The sequence below is a fragment of the Nipponia nippon genome, unplaced genomic scaffold, assembly GCF_047370975.1.
Source record: "Nipponia nippon isolate SJK-2023a ecotype South Korea unplaced genomic scaffold, ASM4737097v1 scaffold_27, whole genome shotgun sequence".
Classification (NCBI taxonomy): domain Eukaryota; kingdom Metazoa; phylum Chordata; class Aves; order Pelecaniformes; family Threskiornithidae; genus Nipponia; species Nipponia nippon.
In genome coordinates, this window is record NW_028262344.1 from 2,176,327 (window position 1) to 2,190,244 (window position 13,918).

General features: G+C 38.1%; 1 protein-coding gene across 1 annotated transcript in view; it reads left to right on the plus strand.

Moving 5' to 3' along the window:
* The window catches only part of UNC5D (unc-5 netrin receptor D), a 175,511-nt gene that overhangs the window by 840 nt on the left and 160,753 nt on the right, over positions 1–13,918 (plus strand). The window lies entirely within an intron of this gene.

Below are 13,918 nucleotides of genomic sequence, written 5' to 3' on the forward strand. Positions count from 1 at the left end.
GGAGAGCTCCAGGCTGTTAAGTGCAGAAGCATCCTTGGGAATCCAGTGCATGGCCCCTTTGGACAGCGTCTTTAAGAAATACGATGGTCCTAGCGACTAGTCGAGGTGTCCCGAAATGATGGGGTTTGGGAGATTCGATGACCTCTTCTGGCAATGAGAATCTAATTACCTGTCAAGCAGTGCAAGTGCCTGAGGCTGGATGTGCGTACGCACGAGCACGTGTATTTTTTATGTACGTGTAAGGTGGATATTTGAGATGCTCGGAGTCCTTTTTTTAATTTAACTTTTCCTGATAAATCACTTGAGTGAAATAATCTCTTCAGGGCAGGTAGCCAAAGGATGTGAACAGCTCCCCATTGCCTGGCATCCCCGACACCTTGGCTGCTATATCTGGGCTTCTTAAAGTATGGAACGAGCCTGGGAAGCAGGGGAAGGGGAGACAATCTAGTGTTATGTTTTCCTTTTTGGACGAAGGTGCCTGCTGTTGGTAAGATGTAGTTTCTGCATTTAGAGTCTGTAGTGCTATGTTCTTTACAAATGGCTTATTTTCACAGAACGAAGTACTCTCTCAATCAGACTTTGTAGATCCTAAAAGATTCCTCTCGCTGTTTCGACACTAGCCCTTCTGTGGAGGTCCCTCTTTGCGTGCCTGTTGTGCCTGTGCTTCCATTTTCTTGTATCTGCTTTATGGGTTTTGGTCTCTGCATAGGAAGTCACCTGCAGGTAGCTAGCGGATTAGGACATCTTGCCACAGTTCCTGGGAACCTTACTGGCCACCTCAGCTGCTGTGTTCTCCCATTCAGGTCCAATGACTGGTCCAGCAGAGGGGTAATCTGAGAGGCTTTTGTGTAACAGACAAAATGTGGCCTTTTGGTGGTTCTTTGAAAAAAAATAACACTTCAGAGAACAGTGAAATAAATGATAAGACTAGAATGAAGTCTAATATTTCTTAATTTTTTTAAATACTTTCATCAAGAAACATCTGTGACTGTGAAAGAATGCATGCGTATTTAAATCAGCGATGTGAGGTGCTTATGGCCTTTCGTTTTACACATCTGGTAGAACTCTGTGGCAGTTCTTGCCCTGTGTGAAGTACGGTCAGGATCAGGCCCTGTAAGCATCTGAAATTTCACACTGTGGGTCATGCGTAGCAGGGTGACTCTTCTCTTGCTGTTAAGGAACAAGTTTCAACTATTTAATTAAAATTTGCCACGCAGGACACTTCAAGTTCTAGACTGGAGCAGAACTGGGTTTGGACTTGAAAGAACAGTATATTTTTTCATCAGTTTGGTGTCTGTAGTCTCTCAGTTGCAATGTTGCATAGTGTGTACTTGTAGCTTTGGCTTAAGGAGTTAACCTCAGTTAACAAACCATTGAGCTATAAGATTTTAGTTTATGAAGTTGTCTAAAAGCTGCCTCTGAAACAAATTGTATGCCAGGATTCTATTCTGAATAGGGTTTAAAGAAAAATGAAATGATTGTAGGTACGCTTCATGCAGCATTTTAAATCTATTGGAATTGAATATACATATATAGCTTTGGGCTTTTATTTTACAGTAAAAATTGCATAGGCACTATGGTAATTTGAAAATGAGAAGAGTCGCTAATATTTATTATCTCATTGACGCATTGAAACTAATTTTGGGTTGCATGTATCTGAATAAAGATGTCTGTAAAACATGAACATTAGTATTCTTCTGTGTCTTGATATTAAAGCCTAAAGCTATGTGTTACGTGGTGTTTATAGATCTGAGTACATTTTGTTCAAAATAAGCATTGTTTAGGTATTTTCCTTTTCCAGTAGTATGGCACTTACTGTATGGCTTGGTAGCCCTGCATATTGCTACTGATTTTATTATGATAAAATGCTCCGCTCAGTCACCTACTGGAATACGGGTGGGTCTGTGGACAGTAAGCTGTTGAAGCAAAGATCTGCTTTTAGTCTGAAAATTTTTGTTCTTTTTAAATTGTTTTTCAACATAAAAAGCACTGATAAGATGCAGCCCGGAGAGCTGCATATTTAAAGTATTATTCTGCATCCAGGAGCCAAGAAGACAAACCAGCCTCCGGACAGCAGAGCTCTTGGAGAAATAATGCTTGTTTTAGAAAGGTAAAAATAGCAAATTCTATTGATACTGAAATAAATCTAGTGGTGAAGACAGGACTGGTATGCAAGTTATTTGTGTCCTGATTGTACCTTTTGTCTTGCATTTAATAATGTCCTTGTGCAAATTAGATGAGCCTCCATTTATTTCATTATAAATGGGCTAGAATTTCATTTGTGTACCTGAGAATTCTGTCCATATTTGCAAAGTACTTCATTGTCACCAGCTTGGAGCTGTGTGAGAGCTATCACTGATGCTTTATTTGAGGAATGTTGTTGATTTGCTGCGGCCAGCTCTGCTTCAGCGTTTACACTGCATTAACAGAGTAGGGAGGTTTTTTAGCTGTCCTGATTTCTACATCCAGAAGGAAGTATATGTTATTTCTGTTGCTTTATTAGACTGTCTCAAGTTCTCTTTCTCTGTTCCTGATACCCTGCTGGGAGTAAAGCTGTTTGATTATTTGTAAGTACAGTCAACAGTTTACTATTTGAAATGTTTCTGACATGCCAGCCCCAACTGAATACACACCATGTCAGCATATTGATTTATTTGATCTTGAAGTATGCATGTTATTAATATCTCAGCTAGGTGTAGACTTGAAATACTCTTAATGAGTGATATAGGAGCAAAGGAAAATTAAGGCGAGACATGGGTGCTATAGGAATCTCTTGTATGACTTTGTTCAAATCACTCCATTCAGATAATGTTGTATTTTTGTTTTGTTAGGACAAAGTGTTCTTTAAAGTAACAAGCCGTGTGCTCTGCTTTGAACCATCCTTCCACTCCCCCTGTAATGTGTAGTGTCTTATGTGAGTTTCTCTGTCCATGTTTATATTATTTCACTTTGTAATGGCTCAGAAAATAAACTTCCTGTACTTGTGGATTTGTTTACTAATTAGTTTATCATCTTTCTCAGATCTTCACAATGATACAGGCTCAGTTTGCATGTGGTATAGTGTTGCTTTTGTTTTCATAGGTCGAGAAACTAAGGTTTTGAAAGAGAGTAATTAATTTCCCTACAACCACAGGAAATTTGGGGGCTCTGAAGAGCAGTGTTTCAAAACTGGGTGCATGATGCAGAAGTTGTCACGTTTTGGAACTCATAGAGTATCTATGTGTGTGTCTTTTTTTAAGTCATTGTGTAGTTTTGTTAAGGCTTCTATTTAGTTCTGATTTTTTTCTGCATTTATTACTGTCTTTGTGATTTCTTGTAACATAGTTTGTGAGATAATTCAGAGAAAGAACGGCAAAGTCTGAACGTTCCTATTGAGTAGAAGACTGACTTTGGACATGAATACGCTCTAATTTTGTTTGTTGCAGAACACTAATCCTTACGAGGACTATTTTAACCTTCACACTGATAACACTTGGGTATATTACTGTTTTGCACAGAGAGCATACTATGAATTTCTGGAATGCTACCGATGAGAATGGCAGTAAGTTTTCCTTGTATCACTCAAAAACCTGAAGAGCTATACATGTGATCCTGTCCTGCAAGTGAGGTGTGCGCAGCCTCTGTCATGCGCTTTCTTTCTAATGCAAGCGTCTCTGTGAAAATATTTGATTTTTGGAAAGAAAGGATAATTCTGCCCTTTAAGATAGTGTATTGCAGGGGTGGTTTTTCTTGGCTCATCCTTCATACACATGTGCTGCTTCATATATGTGCTCGAGAGATGTGTAATTTCTGTCTCTTCAGATGCAGAGAATAAAGCTTGGTCTGTACAGGGGTGAAATGAGCTTTCCATGCTATGAAAGAAAATTTCTCTCTTTCTACAGTAGGAGGACTTTGCATCAAGATGAATTTTCACCAGTGCAGGATAGAAGCTAATCTGATGATATTTTCACAGTGAATTATAGAAGGCAAACACAAACAGTATGATATATGCTAAGATGGAAAATTAATTATGGTGCAAAGGATTCCTCAGGGCCACTTGGTGTATCTTTTCTGTATTTTTAGTCCTGCTTTCTGGTGAACGGTGGAGTCTGAGAAAAAGAGCAGAAATTTAACACCAGAGGCTGCTGTTTCAGTTGTTTTTAGATGCTGCTGCTGTTGCAGTGAGGCAGATGATCAGATTCATTTGTATAAAATAGAAAAATGTGTCATTTTCTATTTATACTTTTAAAGAACTTTAATAGTCATGTTTTATCATGTGGCCTTAGCTTAGAGCATAAGTAAGTATGAAATTTTTACCACTCCGTTGTATCTCATTAGAGGTCAATAAACCGTATTTTAGAGCATCTTGCGAGTAGGTACTGGAAGATGCTAACATTATGTACAAGCCTAAGTAATCTGAACCTTGTGATTTACCTGCGTAATTGTGATCAATATCGTTTTCATCCATCTTCCCCTCCCCGCTCGCCCTTTTGTGGCCTTTTTTTAACACCATTAAAAAATGTTGTTAATAAAGAAACTGTTACTGCAGGCTCTTGGTCAGTGGAGTCCAGTTACTTGCCCGATACTCCTTACTGCCAAAGGCTTTATGGGAATTTCCATGCAGGGGATGTCAGAGGGCAATTATACTTAAACGTGATGTTCCCTAATGAATATTCTGCTGACTACTGCTGTAGGTATTTTTGTCTGGTTTTTGCCTGTTTCTTTTTTGAATTTTAAAAAATTATAGATGTCATTGAAGCCCTCATGCACTGAGTTAATTTAGTTCCATTTAGGTTAAAAATATTTCCTTTAGAACCTTAGCATGGTTTGAATTTATTCAGCAATTAGCTTGCTTTGGATTATTGAAGAGGTTGAATAGGCGGTATCAAATTAATTTGCTTATACAAGGTATTCTTTGTGCAATACTGTGTCTGTAGAACAATAACAAATTAACGTGTTTTTTCAGATAAGAATATGTATGTGACATTACGTGCATGCATCATAAACATAATTTCAGCATACAGCTATCCTAGTCTTTTTGTATTTTGCTAAAAAAAAAAAATATGTTACCGTACATGTTTGAAATTCCTACTGCGAACATCTCATTGGAAACCTCTACTTAATGTGTTGTGGAAAGAGAAAAATTACAAGCAGCCAATGACCTTAATTTCTAGATAACAATGTTCTGAAGAGTTTTTAAAAGCCACAAACCTATTGCAAGCAATTGAAAGGAGAAGCAGCCTGGGTCTGGACATTTCTGATGGAAAAGTAATGCAAAATGGGAAGTCCTAGTGCTAGTTACCCACTTTGCATCCAGCTGATGCTGGCTGTGACTCGGTTGCCATCTGAGGGGAAGCTGGCCTGTGAGGTGGCTCAGTTTAGATGCCAAATATGTGCTCTGCGAGTCTGCTGTTTCACAGAAAAAAATTTTTAGTAGAGGCCCTGCCATTAACAGGCATGCCAGGCAACTTTGCGAGGTAGAGATGATGTGAAGCTTTAGCATCTAGTCTGTGAATGCAACAGACCAGTTTCCTGTACTGTCTGGACTGCCTAATGCCAGTCATTCCCAGTTCTGTAACCATCATGACTAGGGAACATAGATGTTGAAGGCTTGGTTGGGACTTGGATGTACCTGCAGTTTAGTCCCAGCTCCAGAGTTGACCTGTAACGTTGCAGAAAGTGACTTTGTGGTTCCTTTTTCGGAGGAGATGGTTAACTTTTCCTGCCCTGTGTACAGTACCTGTACGGTAGGGGTTCGGGTGTAATTCTAAATGGCTTCTATACTTTGAAGGTCCAATGGATGCTTCAACACTTGAAATGCTGTAATAAAAGAGCGTAATGAATCTGAGGATAAAGCTTATTAAATGTGTCTAGACATAAAAAGTGTAATCAAAATGAATGGAAATGGTGTTGCTGAGCTCTTCTTTGTTTCTCCATATCCATGCCTGCTTTAAAGAAGCAATAGGAACAACAGTAGGAAAACTTTTAAAAAATTGCTTCTGACTTTTTCCAGGAGACCTGCTTTTTGCTTTTATGCTGAATGGAGAATTAAAATAATATTTAACATGCTTTGATAACTAAGTTGTGTTGAATGTCAGAAAGCTTTTTGAAAATGTCTGCTCCTTGTTGATGAGAGTTTTATTTGTAGAAGGATAAACTAAAATATTTTGGATCTTGTTCTGTGCGTGTGTTAATACCATGCAGGTTGCTCATCTGTAAATGGTTAAAATAAGTGTTCTATTACTCGTCTTCTGGTTGGATATGCTTAATTTTTGTTCAGTAGAAAGTGCTTTTGTGGATCTAAAACTTTTCTTCTGTGAGCGTTTCTGCATGTGAAATTGAATTGCTTGAATCCTGGCAGACAATGAACATAAAAAGAGCAAACATGGAGATTTCTTATAAATTGTGAATGGTTACTCACAAAATTGCTTCTATACTTACACCATTCCTAATAATAAATTGCATTACAGAAAAACAAATTTGCTTTATTAATTGAATTCAACCTTTCATATAAAACCATATCTGATCTGCAGTTCAATAGATGCGTCTATGACTTTTATGGTGACAGATGCCTCAGGTTAGCTATGTTTAAGGGCAGTTTTAAAACCGCTGAAGATCTGTGGTAAGCCATTACCCTTTGAAACATTAATTTCAACATCGAGTTCAGGAGGTATTTGATGCCGATGATATATTGTAAGGTATTTACTGTTGCTAATGTAGATAGGGCTAGTTTTCAGTTGGAACTTTTTGTTTCGTGTCTTTTAACTTGGCTGTGAAGAGCATGGACTGTTTGGAATAAAAAAGTAATGTTGGGTAGCAGTTAACAACACTTTGCCTGCCAAAGCTACGTACTGCAGATCAATAATGAATGTAGTGGATGCACTGGAAGACACTAGGTGGTGCATATATTTAATGCATGTCATTACTCTTTAGCACTGTGTCCTAACTGACGGCTTCCAGATAAAGTTCTGAATGTTGTTATTCACATCATGTACTTCTCAGAGCTAAGTAATTTTGAAAAAATATATAGATTTGTTAAAATAGCTTTATAATTCTGGAATTTTTTTTTTTTTCCTGGATAATTGTGCATTCTTAAGACTTTGAGCCTCCTTATATGGTTCATAGGCAAATGATCAGTAATTTCCCTTTTATAAAGAGTGTGAAAGTAGCTGACAAGTATTCCAGTGATAAATATAGCAGTGCAAAAACCTCTTATTTACCATTATAAACTATAGAATCCTGATAGCATCAATGGGTCAAATCTGTAGATCCAAAACTGAGTAACTTGGTGTATCTTAAACTGAAATGGAGTAACATGAGGTGAGATGCTGGAGATTTGTCTTGCTTCTCTGCCTGCTGCATCCATTCTGATTTTGGTTGGGGTTTTTGGGACCCATAAGAAGCTAGAAATAAAGTATGATATTACGCCTGGTATATATTATTTATTTCTGAGTGAATGCAAACATCTTAAAATTTATTGCAAAGGGTTAGGCAGTAAATAATTTTCTATAATGAAAAGCTTCCAGGTCTCAACATTTAATTTTGATCAGCAGAAGTGCGAAACTAGCCTTTTGAAAGGTTTTGTGAATAAAATACCAGGAAAGTCCCTGTTACTAGAACAGTAAGTAATCTTGTAGCTAGGACTTTCACGTAGAGCAGAAAGAATCTGTATGTAAGTTTGGTGAGTCTATGTGGCAGTTGCATCTGGGACTGAGAAACATGGCTCTAAAATGCTTTGCTGTGGCTGAAGCACGGTGGTTTCTTGAAGGAGAAAGGAAAAGGGATTGCTTGGAGCTTTCAGGCTGCTCCGTTGTTGGGGATGTGCCAGCCTGACACTAGGAGCAAAAGGTTGGCGCTATATGTAACCCTATATTATTTAACACTTCATTATAGGGAAAACGTGTTTATTCATGCATTTCCTTGTTATCAGTCCAGCTTTTTAGGATTTTCCTAAATAGAAAGCAAGTTCAGTGATATTAATTTAGTTTCTAATAAATAGTGGTAGGATGCTAAAAGTGGAAACAAGTTTAGTCCTTTCCAGTTGTCATTTGGTAACATGGTTTATAGTTCTACTGAATACCCAGAGGCATTCCATTAATACCGAATTTGCCACAGTAACAGCAAAACTCCTTCTTACTCCCACTATAATATTAAAAATGTAGGACTTATTTTGTGTCAAATGAGCTAACAAAATAAAAGATGAATTTAAAGTATTTAATCTGTCAGCATCAATGAATCTAAGAGGATTATCATTCCATTACGGCTAATAGATTTTTTTCCAAAGATAACTTTGCTACTTGACTTGCCTATTTCTATGAAGATTGTTACAGATCCAATTTAGACTACAATTTAAATATTCCTGCTCTATTTTGATTGAATCTGGGAGTTAGTAATGTGGTACCTGGCTTCTGTTGAGCTTGATATAACTTTGCCTCAATCACTTGAATACAAGTTCTCGTTCTTGCATCTTTAATTCTTCATAAAGATTGTGTAGTGTCTTCTGTTTTGAGTTGTACTAAACATGACTTAACAGTTCAAGCTCGAGAACTGTAATTTAACAAATTATGTGCCAACCTCTCCTTGCTTCCTTTCTGAGGAGTTAGTGAGAGGTTGGAATAGCAAGAATAAAAATCAGGATTACCCTTATGATGGGTATCCTCCCACTCCGTAAAATGAGTAGCAAAATTCCTATTGATGTACCCTAGTATAAGGAAAAGGTCCTGAAGATTGGGTTTCTTATCTTCTGAGTCATCATAACTTTGTCTAGGTCTTGGAGTGGACAGCGATGTGTTTTTTTGAGATAAGCAGGTGTAACTTCTTTTGATGCCTTAAAGAAATAGAATGGGAAAACTTGTCTCTTCCTTCCACCTCCCCAAACAAGCTCTGTGGAGGAGGGAGAAGAGTACGTGGTAGGTGGAGAAACTTCCTGATTTTAGACAGAGCCTGGGCTATAGCTTTTGACTTAAGTAACTGTGATAATGCCCACACAAAGGTCTTGAGGTTTAACAATTAGAAGTACTGTAGTAAAGGGAGAACACGCTGTAGTAAAGGGTGGTAGATAGTAGTCCCAGCAAGTAAATTCCCACTCTCACATTACATGCTGAATTTTTTGCCAAAAGGCTATCACAAGATTTTGCAGCATACATGATGTTTCCTTAAGTTGTATGTGAAAATTAAAAAGTTTGTAGTGATGCTAAGCACCAGTGAGTCGTAGTGAGGCATTGTTACTCTTTCCTTAGTGAAATTATGTTAGCCACACCTGGGTGGACTGATGCTCCCATTGAATTTAGAATTTAGCAGGTCCTCAGTCCTTTGAGACGACAGACCAGAGATACGTGTAAATGAAGACTGCATCAACCCCTTACAGCTGTAGTCATCTCCCAGATTAGCATTGCAGTGCTGTAGCTTATGATGTCAGACTGAATTACATGGCTATCGAAACGCCACAGTGTACTTCAAAAACTGTTTGAATTCTCTGAATAATTTAAGGACTTTCAGTTTCCAATATTATTCGGTGCTTTTCTCTAGTTTGCTGTTTCCAATCACCAGGGATTTTTTGGATGAGTACATTAGGTGCACAAAAGGTGGCAAATGTAAGAGCAAGACCCCTTCACAAGTCCAGCAGTGATGGAATACCACTGTAGGAGGGGAGAAGACTAGTAAAATATTGTAAATGGTGACCACAGTGTTCTTAGCTCTCATCACCTATTACTTTGCTGTAAGGTTGTGTCTGTCACTAAGTGGCATTTCTAGCTGGTTTTACCATTTCCAGCAGAACAGCTTCAGCAGTCATGAGCGGATTTGTGCGTATGTGTTTGAAATACAGCCGTGCTCTTTAGCACTTTTACCCCTTGAAGATATAAAAGCACTCAAGAGATTTCATGTTTTTTTCAAAGGGCAGGAGCAATGTTAGTGAAAGAGGGGAGGGGTATAGAAAACTGACTCTTCTATCTCTATATTTTTTGCAAATGCTGTTGCTGAAATACTCTCTATAAATGTTCTTCAGCATCTTCTGGTTGAATGAAGAGGTAGTGGGGGCGAAAGGTGCAGGACCTTCTTCCTGCTGACCAAATGTTATTACTTGTCTGCAAATGCATTGTGTAGACTATTTGCTGTTTCTCTTAGAGATTTACCTCATGTAAAAGATAAAATAAGATTAAATGTTCGGGAGCTAGTTCAGAGTCCTGCATCTGCCCACTATGGTGGTGGTTAGCCAACCTGCAGCCCCCATGACTGAAGTCACGGCCATTAAGAACCTGGCTGCTCCGTGGGCCCGTTATATTCAGCGGTACCACACCTGCTGCACTGTCGTGCAACCTGCAGTATTCTGTCATCCTGGCCTGGCATGCTTAACTTCTAAAGCAGCTTTACGTGAGAAAGTAGAAAAAGCTGCTACTGGGAAATAGAACTTTGCCTGGGTTTGGTTCATATTTTTAACTCTTGCTTTCTTTGCAAGTATACATAATAAAAATCCACAAAATGCTAACAGCTCACACAAAGGAGTTTGCTGTTTGTTTTGTTTGTTTGTTTTTTCAACGCCTTTGAAAGTTCTGTATTTAAAATGCTTTATCAAAGGTATAAAATGTTTTATAGGGGATCAAGCTGTTTTTCATACTGGGTAGACAGGAAGGAACTTCATTAATGCAAGAGTTGTTATGGAGGTGGGGAGTGATTGCTTCGTTTTTTCAGTGTGCAATACATCTGGAGATAAACAACTGCATGTTCTTGCTTTTTGTTGGTTGTGTTCTGGGGCTTTTTTGTTTGTTTTTGTTTGTTTGTTTGTTTGTTTTTTAAACTGGCTGGTCATAGAATGACATGTCATGTGTCCAGCCAAAACATTGGCTTGTACACATAGGACTACAGTTCGCTGCCCTGTGGGTCTTTTTGCCATGTCATGCAGAAGGAAAACAGAAAGGGAAGCAATGACTTCTGACTCAGCCCCAAATGAGGCATGTAGGAATAAGCATTGATTAAAAAAAATGGGGACCCTGTGCTCTAAGTTGGCTTCTGATGACTTTAAATGGGGCTGATCTTTGCATAGGTACTTGTGTAAGAAGCATTCCACCTGAAAGGACATCTGAAAATGTGGGAGAGTGAAAAGCTCCGCTGTTGCTAGAGTAACTTAGTGATCCTTGTTCTGATTTGGCGTCCAGTGTCCTGTAAGTAAGCTGTATTTCTTTGTGGTGAAGGCTCGCTATTAAGACCTAGCTGATGATGATGTATGGTAATGGCTTGTAGTACTTCTCAAGAGCTAGCCTGACCTAGCAGGCTGCTTAAAATTCATGTATGGTATCAGCTGTGAAGCAATGTCTGAAACCCATAAAGAGGGCTGCAATATTCTAATTTATTGCCAGTACCTCTTTTATGCCCATTGAAGTATTCAGGTCTTTCCACAGTTGATTATTCTCTTCTGCAGTTATATTGGAGGGGGAAGAAGGAGAGAAAAAATTCCTTTGCCACACAAGCATGTTACTATACTAGCATATTGCTACTTATAAGCAACCTCTTACCTCTTAAAATAGGTATCTAATAAGGTGTTAAATAGGTATCTAATAAGGTGATGCAAGAGAAAAGGATCGCTTAATAAAGGGGAGTCAAGTGCATGTGGAATAAATAACTTTTATACATTATAAACAATAGTTTGTTTTAATGAGATCTGCCACAGCTGAGGGCAGTTTGTTTCCATTTTTATATCATTATTTTAGCTTAGTAATGCTAAAGTGCATTCTTGAAAAAAACTTTAAATTGGGCTAGTGAGTGTGGGGTTTTTTTTTCTGTGATTTAATTGAAAACATTATGCTGTCTTTCAAAACCCTTCAACATATATTATCAAGATTTTTTCTTATTTAACCAAGCTTTGTGAAATGTTTTATTAACTATTGCAACATGTGTTGTGTTAACACACCATGCTTACTTCATGGAGTTCCTAGTAGCGTCTATGACTTTCAAATTTCCAATATTTTCAACAAAATGTAGTTGACATCTAAAAACCTCCAGGTGGAAACATTGTTTCATGATTTGTTAGCTGCTTTTTTCTTTGTCTTCTAGTGATTTTCTCTTGGTTTAGGCTGAAGATTTTCTTTTCCCTTGCCTCTGTGGGATTAAGTTGGATCTGAGTTTGAAAAGAGACAGCAGTTAGATAGGGAATGAGGCTGAGGAAATAAAATCTATTTAAATAAAATAACCTCCCTTCCTAGGAACAAGCACAGAACTTGTTTTAAGCCCAAGCTGTTCTTCTTGCACTTCTATTTATTTTAAATCTCCTAGCATGGTGGACAGCAGTAGGAGAAACCCTCTTCGTGGCTATTTAAAATGCTGTCTCAGTGGTTTAATAAAAACAATTCATGAAATTCTGCTCAGGCATCTGATACCACATGTATCGCAGCAATAAAATACAGCTATTATTTTTACTCTTGATAGCGATGTGTGCCTCAAAAGGGACATTACAACATACTGTCTCGTATGCTAGTGAAGAAGGTTCTGTTGCAATTCCTTGTCCCTGCTCTGTCTCCCTTTAATTCAGACAAAAGCAGATAATTCAGATGCAGTATTTGAGCCCTTCCCCAGCTGGCCTGGAAATACTGATACGGAATACTTGCAGTGTTACATGTGTGTTGGTTTTGTGAAGGAAGTAGAAGACACTAGTGAGCAAGTTGGGTTTTGATCAGGGCAGCTAAGTGTTCTGAGGCTGCTCTTTCTGATGGATCTGTGATTCCTGGCTCAGTAGTAGCACTGTGACTTGTTAAGCAGATTACAAACAGTCACCTTTGCAACCCTTTTTGTGTAGATTACTTTGCAATATTTATTGCTATGTAGCTGTCCACAGACAGTGCATCTTAATAGTTTTTAATACATTTGAAAACAAGGGTATTTGTTTTGCTTTAGTGCATTGTCTGGAAGAACTTGCTCAAAAGTGTAGAGCAAATAAGGTTGAGCAAAGGATTGTAGCCTTGGTGTTTTTTTTGGTTTTTTTTTTTTGGTGAAAGTATTATATTGGCCACTGAGTGGCTTTTCAGTAAAACAGACTTGTCACTGGCAAGTGTTAATGAAGATTTAGACTGTTCCATGAATAGACTCCTTATACAGAGTATTGAGATGATGTCCTGTATTTATGAAAACAGATTTTGACCTCTAGGTTGTCATTAAACTATTTCTGCTGGAGATCAGCAAATCTTTTGTGGCTATTACTGCTGTAGTAACCTGTTCCACTGATTTGGCACTCAAATTTCTCAGTAACAACATGAAGTAAATTGTTTTAATAAAGAGAAGACTATGACAAGGTGACTGTTGAGAGTGTCTTTTTACCATGTCAAGGATCTTTAAGACTTAATTCAAAAAGTTAGGTAGCCCTGTTAGTGCTCCTGCAGATACACATCCTTGTGTATTTGTGCGTGGACTTTGTGGGACTGATTAGAACAGTAGAGACCTACCGCATTCACAGTGAAAAGATTACGCAGTCAGGTAGATGTATGAGTTGCCTACATGTTTCCTACCTTCAGCGTAGCAGTCAGAGGAGGATAGGTGGGTATTTCAGGAATTCTTTATTTGCTGTATGTGACTTCTAAGATGCACCCAAAAAGGTTTGGTTTTCATTAGTGACATTTAAGACAAGTGAGAATGAAAGTCATTTAATTTACGGTATGGTTGCTTGCAATACAGTCTTACTTTTCTTGATCTTCATGTTTGTTTGTTTGTTTTCAAATGATAGCCAAGCTTCTTGGTGGATGGAAATGAAAACTTTGTTACTTAAATGTGGTCAATAGCTCTCAGGTAAATTCAGGCTCTACCAAATATTCATTTCATAATTGGGTGAACATAAGCAGTGATATAGACAGGACTGCCCTAGTTGTACAGTGAGTTAAAATTCAGAAAACCTCCAGTGTCGTGTGCCAGCCACTGGAGTATAGCACCTAACTGTGTATCTAAGCAGAATTCAACA